This window comes from Anguilla anguilla, chromosome 10 (genome assembly GCF_013347855.1).
Source record: "Anguilla anguilla isolate fAngAng1 chromosome 10, fAngAng1.pri, whole genome shotgun sequence".
NCBI classification, from domain to species: domain Eukaryota; kingdom Metazoa; phylum Chordata; class Actinopteri; order Anguilliformes; family Anguillidae; genus Anguilla; species Anguilla anguilla.
The window spans coordinates 1186301-1200000 of record NC_049210.1 but is presented as its reverse complement, the minus strand read 5'-3'; the positions used below and the strand labels follow the sequence as shown (position 1 = coordinate 1200000).

The 13700-nt window shown below is 53.9% G+C and overlaps 1 protein-coding gene across 5 annotated transcripts in view; it reads right to left on the bottom strand.

Moving 5' to 3' along the window:
- The window catches only part of clip1a (CAP-GLY domain containing linker protein 1a), a 44306-nt gene extending 32563 nt beyond the window's left edge, over positions 1 to 11743 (bottom strand). For 3 of the 5 annotated variants that reach the window (XM_035436248.1, XM_035436251.1, XM_035436249.1), the window contains exon 1: positions 11581 to 11741. The gene's annotated coding sequence lies outside the window, so the exon portion shown is untranslated. Of the gene's footprint in view, positions 1 to 11580 lie in introns of all 5 variants that reach the window. The other 2 variants (XM_035436253.1, XM_035436250.1) reach the window with 2 other exon arrangements.
- Positions 11744 to 13700: the final 1957 nt, after the last annotated feature.

The window sequence follows — 13700 nt, the reverse complement described above, 5'->3', positions numbered from 1 at the left end:
GACTCTGAATCGCGGGACGGAGCCCGTCAATATTTACCGTTACCAGGAGGGGCGGCGTGTCAGACCCCATCCCAGACCGCTCCCGCCCCGCAGCAGCATCATTCTGCAGCCTTTAAAACAAACGCTGCGCCCCCGCGCTCCAGACAGACATGGGTCTCACAGTGGGGGCGCGGGGGGGGGGGGTTCCTTAGGGAAGATGGGGAGAGTTTGGGCCCAGCCACGAGTGTTAAGATGGGGGGGGTTAGGGAGAAGAAGCGGTGGATTATACAGATTATACAGTTTGCCCATTCGGCCTGTCCCAGCTGATTAGGGGAGCGCACCGCACCAAAATCAGCTGACCTGACAGGAGCGGGGCCCTCTCAGGACCTCCGAATAAAAACACCGCAACACCCCCCCCCTTAGGCCTCCACCTTCTTACGGCCTCCACCTCCTGGGAGCAGCAGGATGCCACGCACACACGCACGCACACACGCGCGCACACACGCGCGCACACACGCGCACGCACGCACGCACCATTAACCCGAAGCTGTAAAGCCAGCAGTGACGAGCGCAGGGCCCAGTGGAGCAGAGGCTCATGGGAAGGAGAGCGGACATGACAGCCACAAGTTACAACCCCCAGGCCACACACTGGTGCGTCAATCACCTAACCTGTACCACCAGTCGGCGAAGGGAAATGAGGGGCATTACTCAGCCCAAACCAAGGGCCCGAAAGAGAAAGCAGAGGAAAGAGCAGCAGCGTTCTGACTGATGTACAGAGTGAAGGACATTCCAGTGCTGATAACATTACACACAATTACTCAGCCTCAAATGCCCCCCCAATCTAAAACCAGCATTCAGATAATGGAAAACCGCCCCTTAACCCGTCAGGGCCCTTTCAACACTTCCTGATAAAACATAATAATATCCCATCATAATAAAAACGCACCATAACTTCTCAGCTCTCAAGGACCTGAGCCGGAGTCGATCCTAACGGAAGCAAAGAGTCAGCTCTGTGCACCCCAACGCCCTGCACCCCAACGCTCTGCACCCCAACGCCCTGCACCCCAACACCCTGCACCCCAATGCTCTGCACCCCAACGCCCTGCACCCCAACGCTCTGCACCCCAACGCCCTGCACCCCAACACCCTGCACCCCAATGCTCTGCACACCAACGCCCTGCACCCCAACGCTCTGCACCCCAATGTTCAGCACCCCCCACACCCAACCCCCACCCCCCCCCCCCCCCCCACAAGCAAAATGTGAGTGACCTGCCCCTGACCCCGTTTCCAATCCCCTCATCAGGCAAATGAGAATGCATTACTTTACATTACATTTGGCAGACAGCTTTGATCCAAATGCAAAACCCTGACCGTCAGCATCTCTGACCTCTGCAGTGTCATCGATTATCTTCTCCGGGCCGCGCTGGCTGAGCTTGTGTTACGCAACGCGGAGCGGCCTGTCAGACCCACTGCAGCCTTCAAAGGGCAGGCCATCCCTCCTCCGCACACGGGCCAATCCGCTCCAGGATTCTGCGCCAACTTCTGCCCTTCATTACTCAACCAGCTCGAGCACAACTTCATCGGACATTTGTAGAAGCAACAGTTACAGGTGCAAACTACAAACTAAAAGGCAAGATAATTGGTTGGAACAAAAACCAGAACTTCGACCAGTGGAGTTGTGCCCCCATACTTTAGCCTCAGTAATGAAGGACGTGTCCCAAATCAGATACAGTCTGTTCTGAAAAAACTCTCCTAATAACATTTTTTTTTTTTTATATATCAGATTTGATTGGTCAGGGTGTGATGGTGTGAATTTAAGCACAGAATTGTCTACTTGACGAAACAGGTTTTATGATGTATTTATGCAATACTGTGCTTGCTTGGAGGCATGCTTGGTATCCTGAAAGTGGAAAGCCAGAAGTTTTCCCCCCCCAAAATATTTACAAAAGCTGAGCTAACTAACTCCTTAATCCCAATCCCTGGCATCATCCAAGCATGCAGTGGCCTTGGCCACGGTGTTCTATCCAAAACAACACTAGTTACAAGACGTCATGGTAACACGCTGGGTGAAAAGCGCAGGCTGGTGCCAGGACGTGGTTTCTGGCGCACAGGCACACTGACCCTGCGCTATCAGGCCAGTCGCTTCTGCATTAACATGAGGAGAGAGAGACGAGCAGGGCTGGGCATCAGCACTCACCAGTCTGCAGCGTGTGCACCTAAACGCAGGCCAGTAACACTGCAAACCACAGGCCTGGCGCAGGGTACGGTCCCCCTGGACCCGCAAACCACAGGCCTGGCGCAGGGTACGGTCCCCCTGGACCCGCAAACCACAGGCCTGGCGCAGGGTACGGTCCCCCTGGACCCGCAAACCACAGGCCCAGCGCAGGGTGCGGTCCCCCTGGACCCGCAAACCACAGGCCTGGCGCAGGCTACGGTCCCCCTGGACCCGCAAACCACAGGCCTGGCGCAGGGTGCGGTCCCCCTGGACCCGCAAACCACAGGCCCAGCGCAGGGTGCGGTCCCCCTGGACCCGCAAACCACAGGCCTGGCGCAGGGTACGGTCCCCCTGGACCCGCAAACCACAGGCCCAGCGCAGGGTGCGGTCCCCCTGGACCCGCAAACCACAGGCCCAGCGCAGGGTGCGGTCCCACTGGAACCACAGGCCTGGGAGCACATTACATTACGTTGCGTTCCTTACCCCTTACCCTACCCTGCCGCCCCACAGCACACGCTCACAGCCCCCGCTGAGTCAGACGCATTTCCTGCCCCCTGCGTCAGACCCGCACGGCGCTGGCCAGGGCAGCTAGCCTGCCCTCCCCCAGCACAAAGAGCAGCAGCAACCCAACACCCCCGCTAACCCGCTCCCCGGCCAGCGGCCAATGGCTGTGGTCCCCTCAGAGCCAGGGGGCGTGTCCCCGGCCAGCGGCCAATGGCTGTGGCCCCCTCAGAGCCAGGGGGGCGTGTCCCCGGCCGGCGGCTCTCTCTAACGGGGCACGGACCCTGCCGCAGCCTGGAGATCAGCCACTCAGGACCCAGGCAGTGAGCTCACCGGGGGAAATGGATACGCCGCTTTCAGAACCAACCGAGCTTCACATGTGACTCCGCAGGTCACAGGATTCTTTTAACGCACGCACGCACGCACACACACACACACTCTCTCTCTCTCTCTCTCTCTCTCTCTCTCACAGCCTAGCTCTAGAAGTTCCTGCGGCACCAAGGTGATCCAGGGCAGGAATGTTTTCTGGCATTCCACTGAAGAGAGGGAGCAGGGAGGGAGGGGCCAGGTCAGTCCTGGGGCGCGCACTCAGGAGAGAGCGAGAGGGGAGGGAGAGAGAGAAAGAGCGAGAGAGAGAGAGAGAGACTCCAGCGCTGTGAGCCCTCAGCATGGGCGAGCTGTAACACCTCCACCTGCACTCTGCTCTGCTACACACAGCCAGCTGGGGGAGGCCCCAGAGTTCCCACAGCAAACAACTCCAGACCGGGACCAAATATTTATCCCAAACCACCCTTCACCCTTCAAGCGCCAAGAAAATCCGGGCAGACGTTCATTTTCACCAACTTTCAGAACAACGCTGCTTAAATAATTTTTTCAGACATGTAATAATACGATTCTGGCTGCTCATCTGATTCTGGGACTATTCTCAGGGCCCTGCAGGACTGCTTTTAACTTTCAGCAGCATCTGGAGCAGGGATCCCTGCCCAGGCTCAGGAAGGTCACATGGTCTGCTGGTTTCCTTGTTAGCTTAACTGATCAAATGAACTACTGCTAACACAGTTAACTCATAAGGTGAAGACAAAAACACACACATGCTGCTGCATGTACATACGCACACACACAAGCGCACACAAGCACCCTGCTGCACAGACACACACAAGCGCACACGCAAGCGCGCACAAACACAGCACAAGAACGTGTGCGTAGGTGGCGGGGTAGCATAACAGACAGGAAACAGGGTTTCAGGTTCGAGTCCCAGGAGGGGCACAGCAGTTGTGCAGTTAAGTAAAGGTGCCTGGGATGCATGCGTACACTGTGTCCTCCTGGCACATCAGCCAATGAGAGTTTATTTTAAATGAACTCTAAGCTATTATTGGCTGAGCACTGGTGCTGCAGAGCACACACTAACACAGCTGACAGCTGGGCAGCCCAGCCAGGGGACTCCTGACCATCTGCAATCCATACTGGCCTTCACCCCTGCAGCTGAGGGGGGGGGGGGTAAACCACTGCACTGTGCATAAGAGCCCAGAGTAAAGCACGGAAGGTTCCGGCTCCCTCGCCTCCGTGCGTGTGCTTCAGCTGCTTCAGCTGCATCAGCTGCATCAGCTGCATCAGCTGCTTCAGCTGCTTCAGCTGCTTCACTGCCGCGCGGCAGACCGGGGAGATCACACCGGTCGCCTTGGTTACGATCTGCACAGGGCTCACTTGCATGCGATGCCGCGCAGGACACATTCCAGTCGGGATCTCCCACCTGGAGACGCGCGCCGCAGGAGGACGCCAGAGCACACGCCTGAGGACAGGTTCACACAGCAGCCCTGCACCACGCATTAGGCAACATTCAGGCACTCTGTCCCGGGTTTGGCCGTTAGCGTTAGCGGAGAGTGGGGCTGTGGCCGTTAGCGTTAGCGGACAGTGGGGCTGTGGCCGTTAGCGATAGCGGAGAGTGGGGCTGTGGCCGTTAGCGATAGCGGAGAGTGGGGCTGTGGCCGTTAGCGTTAGCGGAGAGTGGGGCTGTGGCCGTTAGCGATAGCGGACAGTGGGGCTGTGGCCGTTAGCGATAGCGGACAGTGGGGCTGTGGCCGTTAGCGTTAGCGGACAGTGGGGCTGTGGCCGTTAGCGTTAGCGGACGGTGGGGCTGTGGCCGTTAGCGTTAGCGGACGGTGGGGCTGTGGCCGTTAGCGTTAGCGGACAGTGGGGCTGTGGCCGTTAGCGTTAGCGGACAGTGGGGCTGTGGCCGTTAGCGATAGCGGACAGTGGGGCTGTGGCCGTTAGCGTTAGCGGACGGTGGGGCTGTGGCCGTTAGCGTTAGCGGACAGTGGGGCTGTGGCCGTTAGCGTTAGCGGACAGTGGGGCTGTGGCCGTTAGCGTTAGCGGACGGTGGGGCTGTGGCCGTTAGCGTTAGCGGACAGTGGGGCTGTGGCCGTTAGCGTTAGCGGACAGTGGGGCTGTGGCCGTTAGCGATAGCGGACAGTGGGGCTGTGGCCGTTAGCGATAGCGGACAGTGGGGCTGTGGCCGTTAGCGATAGCGGACAGTGGGGCTGTGGCCGTTAGCGTTAGCGGACAGTGGGGCTGTGGCCGTTAGCGATAGCGGACAGTGGGGCTGTGGCCGTTAGTGTTAGCGGAGAGTGGGGCTGTGGCCGTTAGCGTTAGCGGACGGTGGGGCTGTGGCCGTTAGCGTTAGCGGACAGTGGGGCTGTGGCCGTTAGCGTTAGCAGACGGTGGGGCTGTGGCCGTTAGCGATAGCGAACAGTGGGGCTGTGGCCGTTAGCGTTAGCGGACAGTGGGGCTGTGGCCGTTAGCGTTAGCGGACAGTGGGCAGGTATGAAGCTCATCAGCCCTGCCGTTTCACCTGAGAGGATCAGGCGACCTTCTCAGGTGACGAGCCAGAGTATCGACTGACCTGCATTCCACGAGCCCAACTGGCCAATGGGAGCCCTGGAAATAGACTGTTACCGTGACAACAGCAGCCACACACAGGAATGCATCGCTCTTTCTCCTGGTCTTTTTGAAGACATTAGTTTTGTTCTCCCTCAGACTTAAAAGATGAAGTCCAGCCTCTCCTATCTGCTCAGAGGCACATTCACACAGGTACTGCTCTGACACAGGAAACTACAGAGGAACAGCTTCAGCCAACAGCCACCCCAGCTCTGCTCAGCCTGCAAAGCCACCGATTCATCAACCTCTGCCACCGCAACGGGGTCAGGCTGCAGGGTCTCCGTCCAATCAGACGCCAATTAAGGCCCTGAGAACAGGGTGTGGGGACTCTCTATCCAATCAATGACCTGAATCACAGGTGCCATCGAAACACACGGAAATCCAGCCGACACTACTCCCCCCCACCCCCACCCCCACCCCCACCCCCAGAGCCGGCTCTCACACATACATCCAGCACCGAAACACAAAGCAAACAAATCAATTACAGCATTCCTAAGCAGCTGGTTACAGCATTTCCAGTGTATAATAATAGGCCATCTGTTCATGCTAAAGGGTCATTTGTTCAGCCTTCGGTTACATGCCAAATCGCAGCAAAGATCATGACTGCGGACCTCCTGCTCTCCCTCGCATAATTCTCGCCTCATTTGCATATTCTCCACGCTGCCATGTAAATGTTTCTGCCCGGCAGGAGCGAGGCCGTTTAGGAAGGCAGGAAAAAAGAATCTGCTGCCACAAAGGACTCTGGGATGCCTGAGAACTGTGGGTCCTGTGATGAGACTGGATACTGAGAGCCTTGTCTATGACAGTCTTGGAGGGCCATCGTGTCCGTTGGTTTCTCTTATTTCCTACCAATTAACAGCCAACATATACTGTGGAAATCAGTGACTTGAATTAACCACTTAAGTGGTGAAACGCAGCAAACACCAGCAGACATGACTGCACTGCAGGACTGGGGTTTTGGGGCCTTGGTTTTAGGGTGTCTGTGTTTCGGGATGCAGATGGAGAGAGCACAGGGGTGACAGTAACAGCACCACTGGACCGTCCCACTGCTGAGCTCACGGGTAAAGGGGGCGGACCAAAGAGGGGACACAGCCACCCTCCAGGCCACACCCCCGGGAGGGTGGCCCCTTCAACCAATCAGTCACTTCCTTACAGAGTTATTAAACAAACAGTAAAAAAAAAAGCTACAACAGAGCACTGCACAAAAAGGAAAGAGATTCCCTCAAAACCCTGAGAAGACGATCTGCAGGGAAGAGCAGCCCAGAGGACACGTGTACCAGAGGAAACAGGGCAGCGCGTTCGCCGACGGCTGCTCTCTTCAGCGGACGGTTCCCACGGTTACGCTCAGGGGCAGAAGGGTGTGGCAGCACGGGAGACACACCCACCCACCCAGCCACACCCCGCTGTTCTCTTAGCCACAGGGAAAACTCGAACTTCTGCTTTCTCATTTCACTGCGCCTCCCTCCCTCCCTCCTCCCCTCCCCACCCCGGGCTAAAACACTTACGCCTCGTTATTCTAACAGCACATTCATCTGCCCCACTCAGCTGACGGCTTGGCAAGAGGCCCATGAAAAAAAACACAGCTAAGAAAATCAGAAAGAAATGCTTCTGTCATTTTAAGTAGATTCATGTACCCCAGCTGCTATATTTGGGGTTCAACTCACCCTTTTCAAAAGCCACCACCAAACAGAGTGATTCCAAAAAGGAAGCACACTTAAGCCAGCTTCCTCTGTGCACATTTAATCAGAAGCAGCTTAAAATGGCTCAGCGCTTTTCAGGAAGGATGTAGAGCAGCGCGTGGGGGCTTCTGCGGAACGCTACAGACCGTCCCTCACTCCGGCGTGTGCAGAACGCTACAGACCGTCTCCCACTCCAGCGTGTGCAGAACGCTACAGACCGTCTCCCACTCCAGCGTGTGCAGAATGAGCTACAGACCGTCCCTCACTCCAGCGTGTGCAGAATGAGATACAGACCGTCTCCCACTCCAGCGTGTGCAGAACGAGATACAGACCGTCTCCCACTCCAGCGTGTGCAGAATGAGAGGAGATTCCCCGGCCGCAGTGACACAGCCCGCACATTCCAGAGCTCCCATCACGATTACGCATCTGATAAATCTCGAAGGGAAATTGGGCGAGAAGCCCCAGTATGAATGAGACCCTTCTTCTCAGGCCGCTGGGGTTCGGTCTCGGTTCAGGGTTCGAGGACCTCTGGGGGGCTGGTTTCAACACAGCTCAGAATGCAGGATATTTACTTCCTGGTTACGGGGGGGGGGGGGGGAGAACCCCCCTTGAGAGTGGGAATAGAGGCAGAAAGTTTGCAAAAGCAGTGCAACGCCACACATCCACCCAAGCCTGAAATCCCCTGAGCTAGCCCCGGAGCTAACGTATGACAGAGTGGAGCTGCGCTCGCCTCTCTCTCCTCCCCATGGGGGCGAGCGAAGCCCAATCCCAGCAATCCCGCAGACTTCACACATTCACAAAAAGCCCTCTACGGCAGGGCGAAATACTGCCCAGAGGAAGAGGTGCCCTGATTCAGGGACAAAGCCTACACTGTGGCCCTGCAGGATGGTTTATTGTCCTTCAGACACGACCCAGCTCAGCCCCAGGGGCTTAATGTGGGCAAGAGGCAGCCGGACACAGAGCAGAGGGCCTCACCCGCGGGCTGGGACCCTAAGGGGGGGGTCAGGAGTGGGCTGCAAAATGACTGACTAAAACGAAACGGCCCTCCATGACTCCTGCCTGACTCAGCATCATCCTGCTTCGGCCAGCATCGGCTCAGTCATACAGCAGTGACAGTGCGGCCCTCCATTACTCCTGCCTGACTCAGCATCATCCTGCTTCGGCCAGCATCGGCTCAGTCATACAGCAGTGACAGTGCGGCCCTCCATTACTCCTGCCTGACTCAGCATCATCCTGCTTCGGCCAGCATCGGCTCAGTCATACAGCAGTGACAGTGCGGCCCTCCATTACTCCTGCCTGACTCAGCATCATCCTGCTTCGGCCAGCATCGGCTCAGTCATACAGCAGTGACAGCGCCCATCAACAAAGGGCCTCAAAGGTCACCCCCCACAAGAAGCCGATTGGGACAGAGACAGAACACCACAGCCCTCCCCCCTCAAACAGCTTCACAGACACCCCCCAACTTAGCCAGTTAAAACCACAGCGCCGAGTCCTTAAGACATTACTCCTCACCAAATAACTGCACAATCACACGCATGAGTTTATCAGGGCCAAACTCATTAAAACCCAAAGTGACTGTGCCACGGAGCCCAACGGCAGCACCGGGAACCTGCAGCCTGCGCCGCCCCGATGTTCCCCCCGATGTTCCTGCATCATTTCATAAGACTGATTAGTTAAACAGCGCACAAGCAAGCCATCCAAGCCCCCTGCTGCTAAATAAACCTGTTTACAGGGCCTAATGGACCGAGCGCTGCGTTAAGTATACCAGACCGCTTTGTTATAACGCAGTAAAGACGCAGGGGGCACGCCATTCAAAAAGCACTTAACAAAATACAACAGACTGGAAGCTCATTGCCCCTTTTCCCCCAAACACTGACATTTTTATCATCCAATAATCAAGCTTCTATTAAGAAGGATAATGGGCCTCCTACTGCTCCCGAGAATAAAAGTGCCGTCCAGCGTTTATCGAGAGCCGGAGAGAAATTCATCCAGAGAAGTGCTGCGATTGGGGATCGGTCCGCTCGTAATGCATTAGGGAAGATTAATCGCACAAAGAGCACGGACACAGAGATTCAGAGTGCGTTTTCTGCTGCCTCACTGACTCAAACGTCCGACCCAACGCAGACCTCCGTCCTACGAACCCAGCCCACACACACACACAAACAGCCGGGCTTTCATTACCCCTGGCGGAACAGCTCTCTCAGAGTTATGATCTGCACCCCTGGCCCTCTGCGGAAGGCTCCGGTGTTCCCTGACAGGGAAAGCCTTATATGCCAGCCACAGAACGGGCACATTTACGCAACCGTTTCTCAACACAGACCCTGGGGAGTGTTGCCTGTTGACAAGGACACAATTAGTCAAATGTAGGCTGCTTAATTCATCAGCGGACTTAAGCAACTTCTACAGTCTGATATATGCTTACGGAAACAGTGCGGGTGATGCATCTCGCTCAAGGGCATAACAGCAGTGCTCTACACGGGACTCTAACCCGCAAGCTCTGGGTCTCAAGCCCACTTCCGTTACGCTACACCGCCACTCCACAGCGAGATCGATGAGACGGGGCAGAGCGAGCGGAAAGCAAGCCGTCGCCGCCACCTCTGTGTGACGCTGACGGGACCCGACCGGGCCGCAGAAACATTACCCAGAATCCCACAGCAAACCGCAACCCCCGGCTGCACCAAACGGACCTCCACTCTGCATCCATCAGAGGCTCCGGCTCCGTCCCGGGGGGGGGGGGGGGTGCAGGTAAGGGGCTCCGGGGAGAGTTCGCTGTTTTTTTTTTTTTTTGGAGGGGGAGGGCACCCTCACTGCTCCCAGGAACCTATGGGACGGTCTAACCTGGTCAAGCACACTGGCGCCATCTGAACAGTTTCCAAGCACAGCAGGGCCCTAATAAGTTTGTGCAAAAACGACTTCACCGTATTTCACGTCGTAGGACCAGGAGCAGCACAACGGCTACACTTCCAATCAAATAAACGGTTTCATTACAATACGTACAATTATCCTCACAATGACATCATTACCTTCAAAGAAATACGGCACACACAGATCTCTTCACTTTAAATGGTCCATTATAACTAACCGGTGGGTCGCCTGACAGAGGAGGGGTGAAGAGGCAACTGAAGAGTTACTAGAGGGAGATGCGGGGTAGTAACTTTACTCCCGATGATGCAACGTTTCCCAGTTTAGAGTGGCATATTAAAAGCTGTAGTGACGCGCTGGGGTGATACAAAGCGAACACGGAGGTGTAAAAAAAAATCTAAAACGGTATTACCGTAGCATGCGGGATAAAACTACAATACATCTGTTGACACGACGCCAAGTCGCTCAGACGAGAGCATGCAGCTTTGTTTTTCCAGCACGTGTCAGACCGACACGCCGGATATTTCTGGGGCTGGTGGATTGCGCCCGGTCAAAGCAGTGAGGTGGCACATCTGTATATCATCAACTCACTAGCTAAACGATTCACTACTAAAGGGTGACGTTAAATCTACAATGTGCCACCGTTTAACCACATGAAACAAACCAGCAAGCCAGTCTGATACTCGATTAAATACGAGCCCTAGACATTGACAACCAGGTAGCTTGCTACGAGTTAAGATAACAGGATTTGGCTGGTCTGCTCCAACTAACTTTGTCACAGTCGTAAAAACTAGCTAGCTACCCACGCCAACTCTCTGCCATTAACCAAGTTCACCAGATACTCAGAAGAGTAACTAATGTTATTTAGCTTGCTGTACGTTCAGGAAGTCATTCGGCCACTGACACATGGACGACCTACGATTTGCCGCGTTTTTTATAATTCGCTAGCAAGCTAGGTTAGCTACAAACACAGGGAAACTGCAGGGATCTGCTGTGAGACAGTACTGGAGACCTACCAAAGACAGTCCAGATTTGGTACGTTAGTTATTTAACATTAGCTTGCCATCTTGCTTGAAAGGTGCACATTACTTGTCAGCTCCAATGTCATGCCCTAACCTTTGTAGAAGGCTCTTCAGCTTCGGTAAATGTGAAGAGGAATGAAACGCAGTGTTCCGATACTTAAGAAAATCAAGTCTTTTATAATCTTTAAAGCCCTTGTTTTGACTTGCTAGCGGAGGCCCGAGGAATAGGCGCTTTCAGTTTCTCCGGTTAAGCAATCCTGCCAGCAACTCCCTCTGTGATCGTTCCCCTTCTCGGCTTCACGGTTCAGTATTACTTCAAAAAAGAATAAGACACACTCAAATCGAACATGGCGAGACGCGGTTCCACATAAGATAAAAACTCTCTTACCTCGAATGTTTTCGTTTAGTAAGCGGCTTTCTTTTAAAGGCCAGACGCCGTCTCTCTGGCGGACCTTCCGATTTCGGTTCAGCTCGTCTCCCTCCCTGCAGGTTACGCTCGGCTCGCGCTCGCTCCCAACGCCTTCACGCTCTCCGCGAGGCCGACAGGCGGCGCGGTGACGTCACATACCACCACGTGCCGTATTCTCGCTCGCTCCGCCGTGCTGTAAACCGATAACTTCACTCACTTTAAATGCGAGATCCTTTCATTTCTTTGTCTTGGAGAGTTTCTAGCCTGATGCGCCCCACGATATGCCGTAGGTAGCTCTTATAAGACTACTGGGAAACGCTGATGTCGATTTGACGTGACTATCGTTTTCTTAAAATATGTCGAGAAAATAATTTCACATTACAAACGAAACTGATTAAAGGTGTTTGCCATGGGGTCTGATCCTGCAATATGCAATATTGTTTTATAAGGAACCACAATAACATGATCAGATAAAATCATTTTTATCCTGTTTTAAAGCATTTGTCTAACCGCCATCATAACATAATGAAATACATGAAATATAGTCATGCAAGTAAGAATGCTGAGGGCTGTACGCTGATATTATGTGTTGTATGAATATGCGCTATTGCAGTTGAGGACCAGAATCTTGAGTTGTTTTCTCAAAGGGAGAGAGAATCTACATGAAAAACGTAAGCTAGTTTGTTTTTTTTCCAAAGGTGCAGTACACACCTCCTGCTACCTGTCATTTAGCGCAAAACGCCACAGATGCTGTTGCTGTGTACACGGAGAACGCTGTAAGCACACCGTCACGGAAGCAGAAATTCTGCCGCCGTAGTTCCCTCCTCCTCTGTCACCATGGAGACTGTCTGTCATGCTGGGTGTCTGGTGCCCCTGGTAGTTTTATCACCTTTCCTCTGAAGCAGTCGAGCTGGGGGGGGGGGGGGGGGGGCTCATGTTCCGCACGGACGGCAGCATGGGGCAGAAACGTCACGTCTCCCTCCATCCGCTCTCCGGGGACGGGAGACCCACCTCACCAGTATGTGCAGCATTTTAAAGCTTTTTTAACATTACGACTGACCGTTAGGCTTGCATTAAAAAAACAAACAAATCAGTTGCTTGTAAATCAGATGAGGCTGGCCCACAGAGTAAAAACACATTCATTTTGTAATTTGAGAAAAAACAACACCTAAATCAAACTGTCCCTTTTCCACACCTGGGACCACAGTGGTCGTCACCACAGAAATGGAAGTTTCTGATTTCATCTCAACGGTGTCGAAATGAGCGTGTTGGGCAAGAGGGCTCTTGGCTCTGGCAGGTAACATATTAACACTGGGATTGTCTTCCCTTAGGAACCCCTGTCCCAGAGCTGCAGTCACTCCAGCTCCTGATGAATCTCCTCTTACGTACTGCACTGTCACTAAGGGAGCGGGGGGATTAAAGCCCACAGGAAGTGCTATGCTGAACATTCCTCCTGATTTTACTAATAGGGGTGAAAACTAACCCCCCCCCCCAATCTGCACAGCTAATGCAAAAAAAAAAAAGCGATTCTTGGGTCCGTTCCCACTGTAGCTAATGTACATCACAGCACTGAATTCTGTAAGGAGCAGATATTTGCCTACCATTCTCAATGTGTGCAAAAGAATCTGTGTTTCTTAGAATGGGAGGATGAAACGCTTTGAAACGCTCTGATCCACAAATGTTCGAAAAAAAAAGAGTAAAAGGTTGTGAAATGCACCGCTGACACACCGAGAACGCGTCTCCTTGGGTTAGACAAAATTATGCAGAGTACCAGATGGTTTCTGAATCCATCCATGCAAACGCTGAGATGAATCTCACGTTGCGGTGCGATCATTGGCACTGTGCCCGTGCTTTGCACAACAGAAGCAGCTCTGCTCCGCTTCTGCACAGAGGCCATGCATGAGGGTGTCATGCAGCCACATCACTGGGTATTTACAAGCTGTGATTTCACTGGGCACACACACCACTTACATGGGTGTTCCAGGGGACTTAGAGAGGTAAAGCAGACTGAAAGGGTTTTTTTTTTTTTTAAAAAGACTTTAAAAAAAGAAAAAAATGGGGAAACAAAACAAACAAAAAAAAAAAAACACAGTTCCCAG